Source organism: Gymnogyps californianus, chromosome 6 (genome assembly GCF_018139145.2).
Source record: "Gymnogyps californianus isolate 813 chromosome 6, ASM1813914v2, whole genome shotgun sequence".
Taxonomy (NCBI): domain Eukaryota; kingdom Metazoa; phylum Chordata; class Aves; order Accipitriformes; family Cathartidae; genus Gymnogyps; species Gymnogyps californianus.
Genome location: NC_059476.1, coordinates 30,040,853 through 30,061,573, shown reverse-complemented (window position 1 = coordinate 30,061,573; position 20,721 = coordinate 30,040,853). Strand labels below are relative to the sequence as shown.

The 20,721-nt window shown below is 37.6% G+C and overlaps 1 protein-coding gene across 1 annotated transcript in view; it reads right to left on the bottom strand.

The window, feature by feature from the left end:
• NRG3 (neuregulin 3) overlaps positions 1-20,721 on the bottom strand; it is a 431,515-nt gene that overhangs the window by 287,633 nt on the left and 123,161 nt on the right. The gene's annotated exons all lie outside the window — the stretch shown is intronic.

Here is a 20,721-nt window from a genome sequence, read left to right as displayed (position 1 = left end):
GTGTGACGAACGGTCAGCTTGTGAAAGCTGCAGTCTGACAGCATTCTTTTCAAAGACCTGCAGGTATTCTTTGAACTATACTATGTTTACCTAGAAAGAACTCATCCAAAACAAGAAAAAACTTCGCCTTTGAAATTGTAGTGAGGCCACCAAGTAGCCTTTCATTTGCCTTTTATCCAAGCTAACACTTGCATAAGAATTACAAGTAGGAGGAAAACTTTTCATTCTTGCTTCCACAGGAAACTAATGCTGCCCTCAGATGTACAGAAAATATGACATACTGTGCTGCTCTTTCTCAATTCATTTTTTAACAACACAGTGTGTAGCAGGATGAATCCACGTGTTCTTGAACACCAGCAAGCATCACATGTGGCTTGACAAGCAAGTTTGGCTAACACGCTGTACAAGGCACAGTGACTTCAACAAACCTGAGATAATTGACATGGCATGATTTACCTGCTGGCTCTGTTCACCTGCAATTAGGACTTCTGGAGAGCACCTCTCCAGAGGCAGTTATTCACAAACGTGTCTGTCTGAATAATGTCTAAAATTATTATTTCTTCATCATTTGCTCCCTTGCCGCACCAGTCTATAGGTGGGGACAATCAAAAATTTTACTCTTGCAATGATTTTCTGATTTAAATTTAACTTCAATTAGACTGAAATTTTATACATAAAATTTTGGGTTTGCCTTTTTACCGTTACAAAATGAACAGACCAGATATCATTTCATTCTCAACAGCAACAACATACTTGTTCTTGATACATTCAGAAAACATTAAACCTGTAATTTTTCCCTATATTTAAGAGTAGGTACTCACTCCCTTATTTCTTCTACTGTAATTCTCTGGATTTATTTCTGTCAGTTTTTTAATGCATAGGCATATCTCCTTTGAACATTTTAAAATAACATAAATTCACATGCACTAAGAAAACCTATTTTATAAGAACTACATACAGTCTACTTAAAAGTAACAATAATGTATTACACAGTAGTATAACTGGAGATATTTCAGGGAATATTTATTATCATGCATTTCCTACAAGTGCTCTTGTAGCTCTGCAACGGCAGGTAGCCTGTATGATGCCAATGGCTTGCTGAGTCGTGTTTGGAGTCTATAGACTAATTGAGCTCCCTGAAATGGGTTTCCCTGTCTCCATTTACACATATTGAACCTTCAGTGAAAGGTATTATATAATAAGGGCAAAGCATTCTGGAGAACATCAATGAACTATCTCTGAGACAGAGATGGCAGATAGCCATCCTGTAACTGGAATAACTTAAAGGAAAAATTAACAAAGTGAGTCTGTATTTAAAAAGACAGTGATACTTGTATCTTTGAGTAGCTAATCTTTCATTTTAAATATTAGACACAGACATTTATTGCTGAATGAGAGTTTACAGGCTTATATTTTGTTGTTATTTTTCTACTCCTCTCAACTATAACTGCAGTTACAGTATAGGAGTAATCTCCAGGATAGCAAAGCAACAACTACAATTAAAAAAAGTACTCCTCCTGCCCTCTATGCACACATGCACACTTAGAACTACTTTTTCCTTAACAAGAACTGGAGAGTCGAGACAGCTGCCCTCACCGTCAACCACAAAAGCACAGTTACTGCTCTGAAATCCGTGACAGCAGCTAAAATACTTGTTGCTGAGCCTTCTGAAATTATGCCACCTTCTTAAATAATCCCCCATCCTCCCCTTGTCTTCCAGCAGATTCCCAACAATGTAAGCTGAAGCAGCATGTAGGGCTCCGTTCATCACCAAGTGTCTAAATTTATAGCAATGACCATAAGTATCCAACATTCAAATCCCAAATCACACAACAAAGAAATAAAAGGAATTGAAACCATATATTCACACCCTTAAATTCTAAAAATACCAGAATAACGCATTCTAGCCTCTGTTAAGTATTTATGAGAGTCCCACCACAGTAGTGCCATTGCTTTCATTTTATTTATTATTACAACACCTCAATGAATAAAGGAAGTCCTTTCTTCCCACACTCAACAAAAAAGGAAGGGCAGCTTTGTATCTTGCCCAAGATCTTGAAGACAGTTTCTGAAAAGGTCTGCTGCTCCAAATACCTTCTTTTCCTTTAATTTCTGTACGTTTCATCCCCATAATAAGGCAAACACCACATACATTAATTGTGACTTAAAACGGGCTACGGGCAGGCACTAAAATTTATTGTGAAGAGAGGAAAAGTGTAATCACACAATTAAAGAACATGTCAAGCAGTACACTGATGTATTCATTTAATATCATCCAGAGAAATAAAACAATTTAATATAGCCCTCAAACATCTGCTTAACAAAGTCACTGCCTCCTGTAAAACCCATCTGGACCACTGTGGGGATGATCATGTTTCAATATGGCGGTCCCTATCGTTAAAGGAGCTATTAAGAAAAGTGTATTAACCTTCCTGCTTTTATGATGAAAACATCAAGTCTCCTGTGACACTCCTCTAGCTTCTTTCTAACCTTCAGAAATGTAATCAGAGCTGCACCTGAATCTGCTGTTGGTTGCAGATTTGAATACCACGTTTAGAAAAAACACGTGCTACCCATGTCTCCCCTGTAGCTCATTATCTTTAAAAGATAAAACTCAGACTTACACAATGAAACACATAGCAAGATATAACCTTCACTTTTACGTAGCAGAAATCTTAAATCTATCATTATTGTTCCAATGAGAAAAAACCCTATGGTGATACACTCCAGACAAAAGATTACTCTTTCAGAAAATTTTAGTGCTGTTAAAAGTTGACGTATCTAGAAGGACTGGAAAGTAAAGTTCCCTATTCATCCACAAAAACCTATGCCACAGGAACTGCAGCTAGCAGTTAAGATAGTACCTTTACTTAAAGAAAGCATTTATACATATAAGCAATGAAGATAAGGTCATAAGCAATAAGGATATAGATTGCACACATGTTACTGAACACAAAGCTACTGTAATAAAGCATAGAGCCTGAACAGTTTGCCTTATACCTGATGTGTATTCCAATCCCTGCAAGTATCACAGGTAACAGGTAAAATTTAAAATAGGTAAGTTTAATAGGTAAAATCTTCGTCATATCACTTCAGTGATTCTGTTAACTCTCGCAACTTCTCAATGCCAGAGTTGTCAGAAAAAGGGAAAATAAGTACACACACTTATGTAGCAAGTAACTATTGAAAAGCCTCTTCATTTTCTATCCTAACATTTACTCTCACATATATCCACCATGCAGGGTGAGGTATGTATAATTCTGCACACTTTGAAATGTTCTAGAAAGAATTAACGGCCATTGTCTACCTGGATTTCTCCAAGGCTTTCGATACGGTTTCCCACAGCCTCCTCCTAGAGAAACTGATGTGTTACAGGTCCGTGCGGCAGGTGGGGAACTGGCTGACAGACCGCACCCAGAGGGTTGTGGTAAATAGCTCCTTTTCAAACCGGAAACCTGTCACAAGTGGGGTCCCCCAGGGATCGATATTGGGCCCAACGCTGTTTAATATCTTCATAAGTGATCTGGATGACGGGATCAAGCGTACCCTGACGAAGTTTGCCGATGACACCAAACTGAGTGGGCGAGTGGACACTTTGGAAGGGAGCGCCAACCTGCAGGAAGACCTCGATAGGCTAGAAGAGTGGGCTAAAAAGAACCTTATAAAGTTCAACAAAGACAAATGTAAGGTCTTGCACCTGGGAAAATATAATCCAGGAGTGCAGCACACGCTGGGATCTACCTGGCTGGGGAGCAGCTCTGTGGAAAGGGACCTGGGGGTCCTGGTGGACAATGAGCTCAATATAAGTGAACAGCGTGCTGCTGCGGCAAAGAAAGCCAACAGGATGCTGGGTTGCATCAACAAGGGCATCACCAGCAGAGATAAAGAAGTCATTATCCCACTCTGCTCAGCACTTGTCAGGCCACACCTGGAATAGTGTGTTCAGTTTTGGTCCCCGCTATACAAAAAAGATGTGGACAGGCTGGAGAGGGTCCAGAGAAGGGCCACAAAGATGATCAAAGGACTGGGAAGCCTGCCACATGAGGAAAGGCTGAGAGAACTTGATTTGTCCAGCCTTGAGAAAAGAAGGCTTAGGGGAGACCCTATCACCATGTTCCAGTATTTAAAGGGTGGCTACAAAGAAGATGGAGACTCCCTTTTTACAAGGAGTGACATGGAAAAGACGAGGGGTAATGGGTACAAGTTACTCCTGGGGAGATTCTGATTGGACACAAGAGGAAAATTTTTCACAAGGACAACAATCAGCCCTTGGAATAATCTCCCCAAGGAAGTGGTGGATTCCCCAACAATGGACGCTTTTAAGATTCGGCTGGACTGGGTGCTGGGCCATCTTGTCTAGACCGTGCTTTTGCCAAGAAAGGTTGGACCAGATGACTTTTGAGGCCCCTTCCAACCTAGTATTCTATAATTCTATGATTAAACACAAGGAAATACTTCTAGTAAGTACTGGTCTTCGTTAGGAACACCAGCCCCTAAAATAAGAATTCACTAATTCTTTGCTGTATACCAAATTCTCAGTTTTAACTCCAAAGCTTCTCTGATGACCTGAAATGCCTCAGTGTGTGACTTAATTCATGATTATGAGTTTTGTACATAAATGGTTCAACGACAGATAACTCACACACAGCAAACACAATGCTAGTCTGTTGGGTTGTGTGCAAGAATTGCACACAAAGATTTAATACTTCTTCTGCGGCTTCCAAGGGAGGGGACTTCCCTACATACTGTTGTTTGATGCAGATCCTGAAGGTACCAATTTTAATTTTATTTCCTAAAGTATCTAGAAAGGCATTGCATATTGATTCCCTCCTTTGCAAGGCAGAAGAGATCTGCCACGGTTAGCTTTGGATGCTTCCACTGGATTGTAATGAGTATAAACCACCACATTACTAATTGATTACAACTACAGTTCTGGGACAGGCATCCATGTTTCAAGATGCTGGAACTATGGTATCAAAACATCTAAAAGCTTTCCGAGGTGCTCAAACTATTCTGACCTTGGCAAAGGAAGTGCTGGTGAACACACATTTCCCCCCACCCCCCCCTTTGTAACTGCCCATTCCAAGTAATTGACTTTTACTACGTATTTGATCAGAACACCACATGTCAATCTTTCTACACATTTCATGTATACATAATGCAAGGGGTTAATTAACATTAATTATATGATATTAAGCAACAGAATGCATGTCAGAAGCCATATAAATACTTAATCTGAAGAATTACTTAGAAACTACATTTCTGCAGTAGTAAATAATTAATCCTCTCTGATTATTACAGAAATGACAGTAGTTAAAGAAAATAAGTCAGCACTGAAACCATTAAGACACTTTTTTAAAGTTGGGATTTTTTTGATGTGGTTACCTTCTTTGTTTACTGTAAACTTATTCCAACCAGTATAGAAAATCTCATATTTTGGAGTGTTAAAACAATCTAATGTTTATCTTAACCAATGCTTTCAGAACTTCTGTGACTTGCAGAAATCTCCCAGTAAATTTTCCACTATTTATGCAGCCTCTTACATCCTCGGGTAGTATTCTCCATTACTATAGATTTACTGGGATTGAAAAGGAAAATCTTTGCATTTTTGCTAACGTGCCACAAAACACTTATTTTTCTTTTTATTCCTGAATTGTGTAGAGCAGTCTGTTTAGCTGGGGCCTTAGTGATTATAATTTCTCCTTGCAATAAATAAGATAGACATAGCAAACTCTTTCAGCCCTAATGAAAACAAAACCAAAAAATGTTACCATTAAAATGGCATTTATCAGCTGTCAGACTGATATGTGAAACATTTTTGGTCCAGGAAACAAAGTTAGTATTTCAAATACCAGTCTATGCAAATCAAGAAGTGTTTTGGTCCCTTCGTCATGCTTTTTCTGTAAATATCAATTTAACTGCTGGAACTATACAGCAACAAAACATGCAGTTAAGCTTTACTCTTAAAGTTTGCATAAACATGCCAGCAAACTAAATATAAACGGTAAATCTATTATTACTAGTATAGCCTTTAAAACAATTCCTTTAAATTTTCCTTGAATGTATTTGTATATCTAAAGAGTGGTTTCATCTTATTCCAGCTGAGTTTAAGAGCTTTCAAATTGCAGTCGCTGTGGTACACGTATAGAAAGTGATAAGTTCCAGCATATACAAAGGAAAGAGAACTTCAGATGTGAGGTTGAATAAGCAACAGGGCAGTAGAGGAGTTAGCATATAGGGAAAACAAAGCAGTAGTATTTAGTTTTAATAGGTAAAGCATCTAAAAAAATCTGAAAATTCTTAGTCTGTTTGGAGATCTCATCCTTGCAGTCTCATTGCGCAAATTCCAGTTCCTCAGTTACAAAATGAAGTGCTTATAATCCCACAAAAATTTAAACGTGGGCTTAACATTACTTTGGTGTACAAAGAAAACAAAAGGCAGTGCCATGTGCGTATACTACGTACCAAGGCATTTTGAGATCCGATATTACGTTTATGTTTGAAGATTAGGAGCTAGTCCAGCAATATCCTGACACTTGAGGATATTGAGACAGTCAATGATTAAACACATTTTTAGGGGAAAAATAGCAAAACCCAAGCCTCATTGAAATCTAAAACATATTATAGAATACATTTAGAGGGAAGAAACCAAGAGGTATATAACATAGCTTTATTATAAAAGAAAGTTTTGTTCTAATTAATTGCTGTATGTTAATAGAGATCACACATGATTTTTTGGGGATAGTCTTTGGACTTGCCTACATCGACAATCAGACCAAAAATGATTCTGAAGCAATATAAAATAGGAATTTGAAGTGAACTACCATATTATAGCTATATACTTTCATACCATGACATAATCCACATCCTTTTAAAAGCGGAAAATAAATCCAAGATGATGATCAACTACAAAACAAAACAAGTTACCAAGATAAAGGACTGGAACAGGAAAAAGTCCCCAGAAGTAAGGGGGGGTACCAAAACAAAGAGGGTGATCGACAGAAGCAGCTCCCAGTTAAAATTTCCCTTTATACGTTTACACATACTTGCAAGTTCTCCTTATAAAACTGAACCATAAAGAGCTCATAAATCATTATGTAGAGTTTCTCATACATAATTACAGAGTCCTTAATTCAGTTTAATTCACCAAACTAAATTACAGCCATTTTGATTCAAGTAAACTTTTAAATGAACTACAGCAAACCTTTGTTTAAAACTTTAAGAACGTGACTCCATATGAATTGCTGTGTACAAACTGCACAAGTGTTCTACAGAGTTCATTTGTATTTATGGTCATTGTGCATAAGAACAATTCCAAAGTATATCCCACACTGAAGTCAAAGGCACAGAAACAAACATCCTTCACATTAATTATATATTGGCCATTGAAGAATCACTTGGATTTTGATAACATATGCACTCATATTTTTTTCTGAAAACTTAAGCAACATGATAGAAGTGAATAATTAAGAAGTTACTCAATATTGCAATGTCTTATAAATTTGCAACATATTTTGACTGACCACTTACTGATTAGAAGAATCTATCATCAATCTTGGTTGATAAGATCATAACTTGAATAGCTAAAAATCAAAATGAAGCAGTTAGCTGAAGCTATATTTACAAGCATTTAGGGTCAAATCTATGTACAGCCTGATCATCTGCCAAAAAAAAAGTTGCGAAGAATCAAATGATTCTTTGATAAGTTGTAAGCACATCTTTGTAAAAGCACACTGTGTCTGAAACGGGAATCCCAGATGTGTTCATATTCTTCACAGTAAGAATTAAGATAGAAGTTTTAATAAAAGCTAATGCAATCAGTTTTTGAAGTGAAGAAATCCACTAAGTTAATAAAGTAGAAAAAACAGTGGATGATATTCAGATTAAGGAACAAGGGAAAACAAAATATTAATACAACTTTTCCTTTAATTGATATATTACTAAAGCAATAAAATCATTCCACCCCAGCAAAACTCTTTGTATTGCATATACGCCATTATGGTCCCAAGTGTTTAAGTCTATCCTTCAAATCAGTTTCAACTCTAATTTCACACAGACACTTTCATGATGGGCCTTTGCTTCAAAAAATTCCTGCTAGAGTTCAAAAAGTACACAATACCAAGGCACTATTAGCTTTTTCTTTAACAATGAGAACTTTTGAAGATAAATAATTTTCATTATCTTTTTTTCTAAAAAAATAAAAAGCATCCTTATCTCAGCTAATAATTATATCACTTCCCTTCTGAATATGCCGACATTTTGACTGGAGGAGAAAAAAAACCCCACAATTGTTAAGCCAAAAGTTGCACTCCTCTTTGTACGGAACATCATAGAAGGAGACCACTAAGCTACACAGCTGTATTTGCCATCACACAGCTTTATGGAGATGTAATATTAACACAGTGCAAATAAGAATGAAAATATTTGCAGAGTAACCAATTCCAGAGGTGTCAATGGTAAAATAAAGAATTTCAGCAGACTTTTCTGCAAAACATGGTTAAACAGACAAGTAAAAAAAAATGGCTTTAAATAGTAATGGAGTGAAAACAGACAGGTGGCACGTGTGTATCTGAACTGCAGTTCACTGCAAGTATGGCTTACTTTTGAATTGTAATTTAGGTGCTGTGTTACAATGGTGTAAGTAGAATAGTAACTTGAGATGTTGAAGATCACAGAGCTTTCTCTGAAGTAGGATAGTCATGATTACATGGAGCTGATGGACTGACAAGCACTACCAGTTACTTTCATCCTTTTGTTACCAATACCAGTGCCAAAGGAGGGGGTCTCAAGACGGGTAGGATTTGGATCCTCTTGCCAATCAAGGCTACGATGTGCAGCTTTAACATTTCTCCAGAGCGCCCTTTACTATGCTTTTTGATCAGCAAATCTACAAAAGTAAGATTTGGGATCCTATACTAAGTTCATTGGCACAGTGTGTGATATACAATTAACCCAGGCATACCTGATGCTTCCTCCTGTAAAGGCTGTAGCACAGAAAAAAAAAAACCAAAAACAAACCATCTCACATGAAAGTATTTTCTTCAGTTGAAGCACAACAGATCCTCCTCAAGGTTTTATAATGGACCCCCAGCCCCCCCAAAACCCCAACCATTCCTTCTTCCCCCCTCCTTGCTCACCTGCACAGTTACAATGCCTATATTCTCCTGAAATGTCCCAGTGCTATCTACCTTTCCAGCACAGAGGCATTGCCACTGTTACACTGAGCAGCAGTATGAGGCCATCTCTTTCCTGAAGATTGGAAAAATCTCAATTCCATATCTTTTTTAAAACAAATTTAAACACCGGAAAAATTATTGGTTATAAACACAGGTTAAGTATCTTAAACCACAGCAAGTGTAACCAAGAGTCCCTTACTTTTCAGCATCTGCTTTCTTCATGTGTATTTCCCCGCCTCCTCTGGCAGTATAGGGGAATCTACTTGTTTTTTGCTGCTGCTGCTTTTTTTTTTTTTAAAAAGCCTTCTAGCAGTGTCAGTTATATAGGTTACTAATTAATTAATACTATGTGCATGCTATATTCTTTGTTTCCAGTATTTTTGTGCAGCCCTGCTTATTCTTTGAACTCATTTATCTACAGTTACTGTTAATTTGAGGTAGGACAAGAAAAGGTTCAGCCTCCCTGCTCTGGAGTTTTTTCCTGTTTACTCTTACTGTGGTTGCTGCAGGGATTCATAGTTGTCACTGTTGACTCTGAAGCTCCAAAATAGCTATGTTCAAGAAGCAGAAAAAGCAAATGTATGCAAAGGAGAGGCAGCAGTGCAGGGATTTAAACAGTCACATTTTGCCTTTAGTGATCTGGGAGAAAGCGCAGCATACTGCAGGTGACAAATGAGATGAGTCTAGTGCTGCCAGCATAATCCAAGACACATCTATTAAAAACACAAAACACAGCCAGAGTAGTGTTGTCTGCGAGATACGCCTCCTCCAGGAAAAGGTCAATACTGATGAGGACCGAGATATAGTGGCAGTACAATACAGGGGTATATCTGGCTTTACCTTATCAAATAGTACTGAGCAATCTGACAGAGGCCAGTGAAGGGTGGCTTTATCAAAAGCAGACAGATTGAATCAAAATCACTCGAAAAGTTTGAGGTGTTTTTTTTTAAGCTAACAATGTTATTCTCTTCTCTGAGCGATTGCTAGGACATTGGTACTTTTACTGTACTACTGAATTAAAAGCAATTAGAAGTGCTTTTAAGGTAGCCATTCTGCAATAGAAAGCACTAACTTACATGTTTAAATCCAATTTAAAAAAAAAACAAAACCCTGTATCTAAAAGAAGTGCTACACAATGTTAAAATAAAAAAACTTTCTTAGGTGAATAGCCAAGGGAAAATGCCAACAAGGGCTGAAATATGCAAATATGTGTCTTGCTGCAACGTTCAAAAATTTCATTAAAATTCAATCTCAGCAAACATAGGAAGTATACACATTCATTCTGTTCAAGCAGTTGCTTTTGTATTTTCAAGTATGTGCTAACAAAAAAAAATACTAGAAATCTATTAGCATTACTAAATTGCAATTCTTCCCAGAATTTCTTACAGCAATGTAATAGGTGTCAAAATATAGTCAGGAATATATATTTCCTTCTCTTCCATAGGTCTGCCCACAGTGCGGTAGGGTTTTCACAGATAACCACAAGCTGAAAGGATTTCAGTCAGACATTCATCAAAAAACAGACCTGGAAGGAAGCTCAGGAGGACAATTAATCCACCATTTCCCCAAGAAGTTCAACAATACCCACGTTATTTCTGATAAATGCTTGTCTAGAGTTGTTTTGTTTTTGTTTTTTTTTTTTTTTAAAAACAGGCTTCAACATTAATGACATTATTCTGGTTCTGTTACCATTCTAAACTGCCAAACCCTTTCTGCAGAGCTGTTACCGTTCTAAACTGCCAAACCTTTTCTGCAGAGCTGTTACCATTCTAAACTGCCAAACCCTTTCTGCAGAGCTGTTGCCTACCTTGTTTGTCTCCACCCTCTATCTGAAGAGAGAGGTACCCCGAACACACCGCTTCGCGTTTGTCCCTGTTCAATTGCACTTGATTTCTCTCCAACCATTTCTCTAAGTTGTCAGTACTCTTTTGGATTGCAGTCCTGTCTTCTACAACACAACATCCTGCCCAGTTATTAGGTGCTATTTAAAAATGTAATAGATAGACTCTCTATTCCCTCGTTCAGATTGCTAATGAAAATATTGAACAACACTGGAGCCAGGTTAGACCTCTGTAATTTTAATAAGCCTTTAATTTTGATAACAAATTTAAGAACTGTGCTACAGTATTTTTCCAACCAGTTGCATACCCATCTGCAAGTCGTTTCACATATACCATATTTTACTACTTTGGTTATTGGGACTAGAACACTCTCTCCAAAGAGAAGAGGAGAAAAGGATGACTTTAAAAAAAAAAATTAATTACTTTAACCCAGTACAGAGTCAGATGGATTTCTTAAGAAAAAATTACCGTGTTAAAGGAAAACAGGTTGACGAAGACTAGGTGCTTAATGCTTCTTGGACTACTTATTCTAGCATTTTTATCTGTATATACTTGTTTTCTATATCGTAAAAACCATAAGCTCTTTCTTGAGTTTAAAGAATAGTAGTTAAAAAATCTAAATCTTTTTCTAGAACAATCTTCTTTCCTATACTGACAAAGTGAGCACGTACAAGTAGTCTGGATGACAAAAATAGTGAGGTCAGCTTTTAATATATTTTTGACGTCTACAAATTTTGTATTTTACGCTTTTTCTTTGACTACTGTTTTATTTTTAAAGTATGAAATTCTCATATAAACTGCTTGGGTCTGAGGTAGAGCTTCAAATTCTGCAAGAGTATTCGCACATAATTGAGCAGGATAAAGTTGGCAAGGAACACTGCAAACACTTGCCCTCACTCAAGGCAAGAGCAGCATACTGCAGTAGGGTGACGCTGTGAACACTTCAAGGGAACAGATGATGCTTCTGCCTTCCTGAATCGAAGGATGGGCCTTACACAACTCTGTGTGCCACGCAAGACGTAGACAGAAGTAGGGGCTTGTGTTATTAAAGAGTCAACAGGACCTTCTGCTGCTGAAAGTCCATTCCATTGACTTTCCAAGTCTCATCTTCAGACTTGCATCTTCTCCTCCATTCAGTTTGAATTTCTGTGAACAATTGGAAACCTAGCTGAAAGAGGAAGGGTGCTTTTTCCCATATAAAAAAGGCTGTGCTGCTGTGCTTGCACGGGTGTCTCAGATAATACAGGTGTCACATTCATGGTAATCATATTAGTCTATCACTCTGTATGCTCCTTTGATAAAGCAAAAGCAAAGAAAAGTCATGTCATTCTCCTGAAAAATAACAACTTTTTTTTCCTACAGCACAATGCTGTGCTTTTGTCGTTATAAGGCTGGAGCCCATTTTATTGGCTATTTCTAGTGTATTTCTTTGCAATGGTGTTCTGTGCTGTACAGATACTCCATTTATGTCTCTGCTTCCACTGGAAATTCAGGGAAAATTTGCCCAAATAGACAAACATATTAAACAAAGAAGTGTAGGTAAGTATTTTAGCCCTAGAGTTTAAATCTTATTTTTCTAGTGCTCGTCTGTTCATAATTTTTATGTAAAAAAGAAAAAAGTAAATAAACTGTTTTCTGTGCAGACAGCAATTAATCTTGTGTATCAGTCAGAAGGCAGCCCTTCTATACAGGAGCACCAAGTTTGTCCGCTAATGACATCACTTCTATATAGCCATAAATTACATCAGATATGTGATTTCGCCACAAATGCACCATTTGCCTTTGAGTGAGATTTTAAAACTTCTGTCTCTGTGCCACCTCTCCAGTAGAGCTGACAGAGGAAGTAAAATTGGAAACCAATGGCTCAAAACCAAGAAATAAAATACCCCAACATACAGGCTAACAAAAACAAACTGCATAATCACTCATCAGTGCTGAAATATCCCCACATGATTTAAGATCAAAAAGAATTTAGAAAACAGGAAAGTATCCAATTCTGTAAGCTTTAGTAGGAATGAATCTGTAACTCAGAGAACGCGTTACACAGTGCTAGTTTGTACCAAAGGAGGATGGGGCATCTTATCTGCAACATTAATATTTTAACATTATTTTGTATAAAGTGAATTAACAGAAATTACTCTGCAGATCTCTTTGAAAGTCATTGTTCTTCCCACCCAGCCCCCCTTAGAGCTAAGAACAAAAACCAGAAGTGGCAAAATGCTTCTTAAAGATAACTAGAAAACTGGATATTCCAAAAGAAACCATTGCAAGTGGCCTAATAAAATATTCCATTTCAAGGGTAACTTTTTGCTTTATATAACGCAGAACACCAAAATGAAGAGTTGTGTTAAAAAAAATTCAAACTTCTTTTCAAAAATGCTGATACATGACCTTTTAAAGCTTTTTAAAAGGTGTTCTCCATTGTCCTTCCAATCCTATCAAAAACTAGTATAATTTCATGAAACATTAAGACTCTAAAGGAATGGCTTTTTCCAAGTGTAACAGGAGTACAATTTGCATCCAGCTCTAACAATAGACAGCAATCTATTCCCTCCTGTTGGCACTGTAACAGCAACGAAGCAAAACACAGCTTTTGTAACCAGACAGCAAATACAGCTTGTCAAAAAATCTGCTCATCTCTCTCCCTTTCAAAGAGGTATTAGCTTCTGCTGCTGTCCCTTATCTAATCTGAAATGATCACAAATCATCTGTTATTACAAAAATTAAATGCTTGTTTGGTCAAAAAGATGCTCTATTTGACACATCAAGCATGCTATTATGTTATTCCTGCTCCTGTTTTATCATATCTAGACTCATCTGAATTCACATCAACAGTAAACTTTAGCATAGCTCAAGAATCAGTATAGTGATAGCTGATAATTTGACATATTTTTGAACTCATGCAAAAAGTGCATCCAGCATTTGTCACATAGTTTACATAAATATATTACCTTTACGTAAACATTTGCAGCAGAAAGCCTTGTGATCAATTAAGACATGTAAATTAGCATCTAAATTCACCATGCAATTCACATTTTATGCAGGCACAAAAACCTTGGAAGGCCAGAAAAATTAACGTAGCATCCAGAGTCTGGCAAGCCAAGGTGTACGATACTGAAAATGCCTCACCTCAACAGACTCCCTGAACAGACTTCAAATCTCAGTTAATGTAAAAATGGAAAAAAAAAAAAAGATGAAATGGAATGAATCTTTATAGAACAGTAAAATTCTGGACTAACATAAAAGAGCATCACTCCTAGTGAGGGATCTGGGATGAATATTTGTGTTCCCTATTGTGTACACACAGAGAATCCAACATTAAATCTTTCAGGCTGTATTATTTGTTACTTCAAACCACACAGACCTCTTCCATCAGACACAAGGAAAGGAACAGACCTCCTGTACTCTCTTTATCTCTAAGTTTCCTCACCACTGCAGAGAAGCCATCAGACAAGGACTCTAGTACATTGTTGAACAAAAGCGTGAGGGGTTAGGTAAGAAGTGTAGATAGCCTAAACCTAATTTCATTATTTACAGCAGCTCATCAAGTAAAACAAACCAGATATCAATTCCACAGGTGATACAAAATAGAAGGGAGTCTCACCAATGCCAACAGAAAAGAATATACTACAAAAATTGAAAACAAAAATAAATCCCCCTGCAAAAAGGAAACTGGACTCTGCGGAAAAGGACAAAATCTTACTAAATGACAAAACTGAAGGACACAATGAAAAGAACGTATTAGAGTTAACAGCTAGAGACAAAGAAAAGATGTCTATGACCATGTCAGTAACATGGCTTGAACAAGGCTAGAACACATCTCAGCTGTATGCAAAGACATGTCTTCCTTTAAGAGGTAGACAACAGCTTTTCTGTGTGGTTCTCGGTGCTGTGGCACTGTCAAAAAAGCCTGGACAACTGAAAAAAAGATTTTGAGAAGATAATCTGTTTTTTGTAAGCCAGTTCCTTCAGTTGATACTCAGTTCTCCTCAGTTCAAGACTTAACCATGCGTAACTGAAAAGAAACAGCAAAGTGCTTTACCCACGACAGCAATTATGAGGTTTTCAGCAGAGGATCAGCAGCAACATAACTGAGAGCTAGGAACAGAATTAAGACCAGTAAGGTGGCTGAGCAACCTACGCCCAAGCAACTACTGACGTCAACCATTTCTGCTATGTTCTGAGACGGGGTCCAATAATTGATACATCTGCATTTAGAGTTAAATGCTTGTGTGCTTTAAGAAAGAATTTGGAAGAAAGATGGACTGCTTTGAAATGTTTTCTAAATCTAATCCCTAATCTTTTGCCTAACCAATATTCTCCTTTAAGAAGTACCTATCTATGGCAAAGGGACATTTGATTTTCGCCCCACAAGTGTCTCACATAACTTGTCAGCAAACCAAGCCATTTTAGCACATATTATGCCACTCCATGTCTTAGAGCGATTGAGGAAATTCACTATCATTACATAAAATCAGTTGACAGCTATTCATACAGCTAGACAGCACTGGAGAAAGATTGAAAGATCATGATAAATCATCACTGCCATCACAACAAACAACATAAAGAACTCCATACAAGTCATTTAGTGAGTGACCAAAAAGTAAAGATCTGAATACAAATCTAAAATATCCCATTACATTAATTCCTGTGACATTTCATCTATCAGAAAATAGTATCTGCGGCCAGATTCTACCAGTTACTCTCATAGTTTAAAACACACACACAATACACATACACAAACAAGGAAAAAAAAAAAAGAGTACAGACCAAGAAACAGATGCATATTTCTACCTTATAAATTGTTTAAAAAAATTGCCTGACTCGAACCTTCACAGCAACGAGCACTGAATAACATTACAGCAGATGCAAAAGCCATGCCTGCAGCACCATTTTAATCTGTACCACATGCTACACCTCGCTGACGATGGTACCCAAACCTGTTCCAACCACTTCATATCATTGTTATCCTGCATTAGTTAAGAAAGAATTATTTGATAACTGCGTCTGGGAGGAGTAAATAGGAACATTTATTTTCCGGTTAAGTGGGGATTGAAACAAAAGGTCTGTAAATTAACATTAAACAATGACCTTTCTCGCTTCTAGTATGGGTTCCCCGTAACTTCACATCTCTGATAATTCAAACGAACTCCAAGGGGGGGGGGGGGGGGGGGGGGGGGGGGGGAAGGAGCAAAAACCACTAATTTGCCCTGCAAATAACAGCAAAAAAGTTACAGTAATTTTACATGTGTACACGGTAATAGCAAAATATAGAACTGCATAAAGGCATTATATATTGCAAGATAAAAAAAGTATATTTTTTAGTTTTCTCTTTCTACTTAGAAGACCATATGTCACATCAAGAAAAAAGGAACTGAGATCAGGTGAATAAATTCACAGAAGCCAGAATTTGATCCTAATCTTCCTCTTCCTCCATGAAGCCTAAAGATGCACAAGTTTTTAATAGCCAAATAAAACACCCCCAAAACCTACAGCTGGACACACGTTCTGTGATCCTCCTTTATCACCTGCCACTTTGTTCATCCCTAAAAGCTTCCTGAACATTTTGAGAACCTTGTTCTTTTGTGATTTCAATGGGAGTTATATTCAGATCTTCATACATGAAGTATACAAAGAGATTGCATTTAATTGTCTAAATACGGACTTAGTTATCCACGTGCATGTGTTTTTTGATTTAGTGTTTTGCTACCTGAAGTGCTGGTTTTCCCCTTACCCTACTAGTATCGGTTCATTATCTCCAGACATCAGAATTTTATTTATTTCTTCGTAAAGTTTTTGTTCCCTAGTTTGGTGTTTACCTGTTTTAAATCCTGTTACTTCATTATTTTTTCTTTGCTCCTTCCTGCTTTCCTTCTCAAAAGCAAGCTGAATAAGATATATAGTGTAGGATTCTGAACTTGAGCCAAATTACCTGTCTCGGTATTCATATTGATACCATGGAAAATTTCCACATCATTCGAATTAATATTTTGCAGACAAATTGCATGACTTGACAGCTGTTACTACCTATAACTTTACTTCCATATCACAGGATAAACTGTGATACTGAATGACAACTTTCAATTATTAATTCTTCATATTTAATAAATTTTACATCAGCCTTTTCTGTCCACATCAGCAAGTCATCACTGGATTACATGTAATATCATTTACGAGTCTTTTTTAAAAGATGTATACAGAAATAAACACATATGGACAAACTTCAGTTTGCCCAAATGACCAGAGGATTGACCCCAGAGCTCACAGAATGACGGTGTTGCCCGTTTTCCCAAAGAAGCGAGTAGCTACCCACTGCGTACCTTTACTTGATCTCCATTGCAAAGATTTAGATTTGCAGTATGAACAAATATTCGTTCTTCTGTGTCTTAGCTATAACCGGTATCTTCACGTTTTGGTTCCAAACACTTCCAGATTGATTATCTTGGCAACTCTTTTTGATCCTGTCTCTCTTTCTACATTTGACCCAGGACACAAAGCAGCCCCTAGAGAAACCACCAATGATTGTTTCAGCTTTTATTGCTGATGCTAGCACTCATAACCCCTTTTATATCCAAGAGCTCATAAAGGATTTGAAGTGCTGTGAGCATGTAAAATAATTTACAATCACTGCAAAGTTTCAGATTTTCCTATCCACAGAGTCAGGAGAGCAACTTCTCCCAAAATTGAGGGGACGGGGGGGAAGAAAAAAGAAAAAAAAAAGAAATCCCAAAACATTGTTAGTTGGAAAGACTACCATACACGTTGTTTCAACAGGCATTCCATGCAGTTTTGATTTCTTTCTTTATGTTTCCCTACATAGACTATATTGCTAAATGCCAATGAAACAAAGAATCACACAGGGAGACATCAATGTAGAAAGTCACTCAGTCTCCAGCAACAGTTAATACCTGAAGCTCTCACCATCTTTAATAGGATATACTGCTGCTTGCACTCATGGGTTGGAAGAAAAAAATTCCCAAAACCAACCCACCAGATCCCTTATTCAAGTACCCACTAAGGATTCAGGAATTTCCCTCTGGGCATGCTGGCTTGAAATTGTCACATCAAGGACGATATTTTATGCACTTGCAATGAAAGAAAAACATTGAATACATGTAGGCCAATTCTGACAAGCTTGGGAATTAGGACCGAGTGCGAGAGCCTGACAGCTGTGTTTGTACTCCTGGTCTGCAGCTAAAGCATGTCCTGTGTTGATGCTCAAGAATTTACCTGAAAATGCTTTCCTGAAAGTTTGCAACACATTCTTAGCAATTCCCTGTATTTCTTCTGTTTCTTTTTTCCTCTACTTTTGCTGCCTTTTAAAACTCACTTTTATTCTTCCATACACTTTAATTAAACTCACTGAGCTTTTGAAGTTTTCTATTAAATAAAAGCATATCTTGCACACCAGGCGGGCAATTAAAAGCACTCACTGCTCTGGTCTGCTGGTGAAGTTTTCAAACTAACTCGCCTAGCTTCTATAAGAGTAGGAACACATCCTTAGACAACATTCCCATTCAAAGGCGGCATTAGGAAAAGTGAGAACTGCATTTCACTTATTTTTAAGATGTAAACAAAACTGATGATACAGCCACGTACAAATTATCAAGCAAAAGAGGCGAATACCAGTAAGATATGTGGAAGAAGTTTTCGAGACTGCAGTATTTTGACTGGTATAATTAAAGACCTAGTTATTGCTTTCCTCTGTTTCCTGCCAGAATTTTTTGGCAACAATAGTAGACTACTATAGAGTCAAATGAGATACCTACCAAAAGCAGCTAACTCAAGTGAAACTACTATTTTGGTTTAGATTTTTTAATTTAAGTTCTGCATATTATGAAAGTATTTATCTAATATTTCATGTCTAATAAATAAGGATTAAACAAACCAAAAGTTAGCAAATGCTATATAGTATCAGTAATTCATTGGGCCAACATGACAGACCCTTTCTGCCAAGACAGGCAGCAAATCAGCTTGAATGGACCTCACTGAACAAAATTAAGCATCAAGCTGTTTATGTATTGTTTGTCCAAGCAAAAGAAACAAAGGATGCCAGCATCTCACTTGGCATTTTTCTTAGAAGTCCTATTAAATGAAGTATCCAGCTATTGATACTGAGCATTGGCTGATACATAGCTGATATAACTTCAGGAAGAGACAGAAAATTCATGGCAATTCATGAGCACAGTCTTTCAATCTCAGTTTCTTTACCCCTGTCAGATTGATCATACCATGTATAAAACTGTTAGAAACAAGGTGTAGAAGTCCAGAGCCATGGCAATCAACACCCCTGGACAACCAGCCAAAACGTTGACAGGGAACTGGTAAAAGCTGACATTTATGTAAACATGTTCCAGCTCTTGGGACCTACAATACTGCACAAATGTGCATTTCTGTTGAGGCTGGACATGAACACATGACATCTCAGTGAGGCAACAAGACTGTTAGCTGCTCTGAAAGACTACTTTTAAACTGAAATGAACATACAATTTGCAAGGATGTGTGGAATACAAGGATATTTGATTAAGGGCAATTCAGCAAAAGACAGGAAAAGTAATAAATTAATCACCCAGCTGTACAAACCTTAAGAAGCCAGAAAGGACAGAGATGACAAAGCAGTGATGGCACTGCTTTCAGACTCTGCTTTGATCTGTGTGGCTGTGCTGTGCACATGCCCATCTGCGTCTCTGGAGACTGTGCTCACCCTTGTTACTGGCTGGACCTACAAACAGCAATGGCAAGAGGACCAAATCTGTGCAAATCACAGAATCTAGTCATACTGTCCAAAGACCTGTACCTGGAAACAGCTCCTCAAGTGGCATGGCAGAACTTTCTGGCTTCCCTTCCTGTTGCCTTCAGAGATTGCATAATCAATAAAATATGAGGATCAACACTGATTGCAACTGGGAAATTGGCTTTTAATGGCAATAAGGGATTCTGCAATCAATTTGAGTTATAACCAGCTGCTCTAAGTTAAGCAGTGTGACACAGTACAGCTGAAGTTTCTCCACACACAACCAATTTGTATTAGCAACATTACATCCTTAAGTAGAGAGCTGCCTTTTCTCGAGCTACTGCTGTAATTATAAATATCTCTCATACTGTGAACAAATTTACTTACCAATACTCTCAAAGCAGTTCTCTAAATCTTAAAAACAGATCACTAAATTAAGTGAGCTATTATGGTTTAACCCCAGCCAGCAACTAAGCACCACGCAGCCGCTCCCTCACTCCCCCCACTCCCAGTGGGATGGGGAGGAGAATCAGGAAAGAAGGTAAAACTCGTGGGTTGAGATAAGAACAGTTTAATAACTACAGTAAAATATAATACTAACAATAATAATAATGAAATGTAATAATAGTAATGAAAAGGAATATAACAAAAAAAAAAAAAAAAAGAGCAAAAAAAACCCCAAACCAGTGATGCACAATGCTCCAGCAGCAATCCACCCTTCCCGGCCAACTCCCCCCTGTTTATATACTGGGCATGATGTTCTATGGTATGGAATATCCCTTTGGCTGGTTCAGGTCAGCTGCCCCGGCCATGCTCCCTCCCAGCTTCTTGCACACCTGCTTGCTGGCAGAGCATGGGAAACTGAAAAATCCTTGGCTTAAGATAAGCGCTACTTAGCAACAACTAAAACATTGGAGTGTTATCAACATCATTCTCACACTAAATCCAAAACCCAGCACTGTACCAGCCA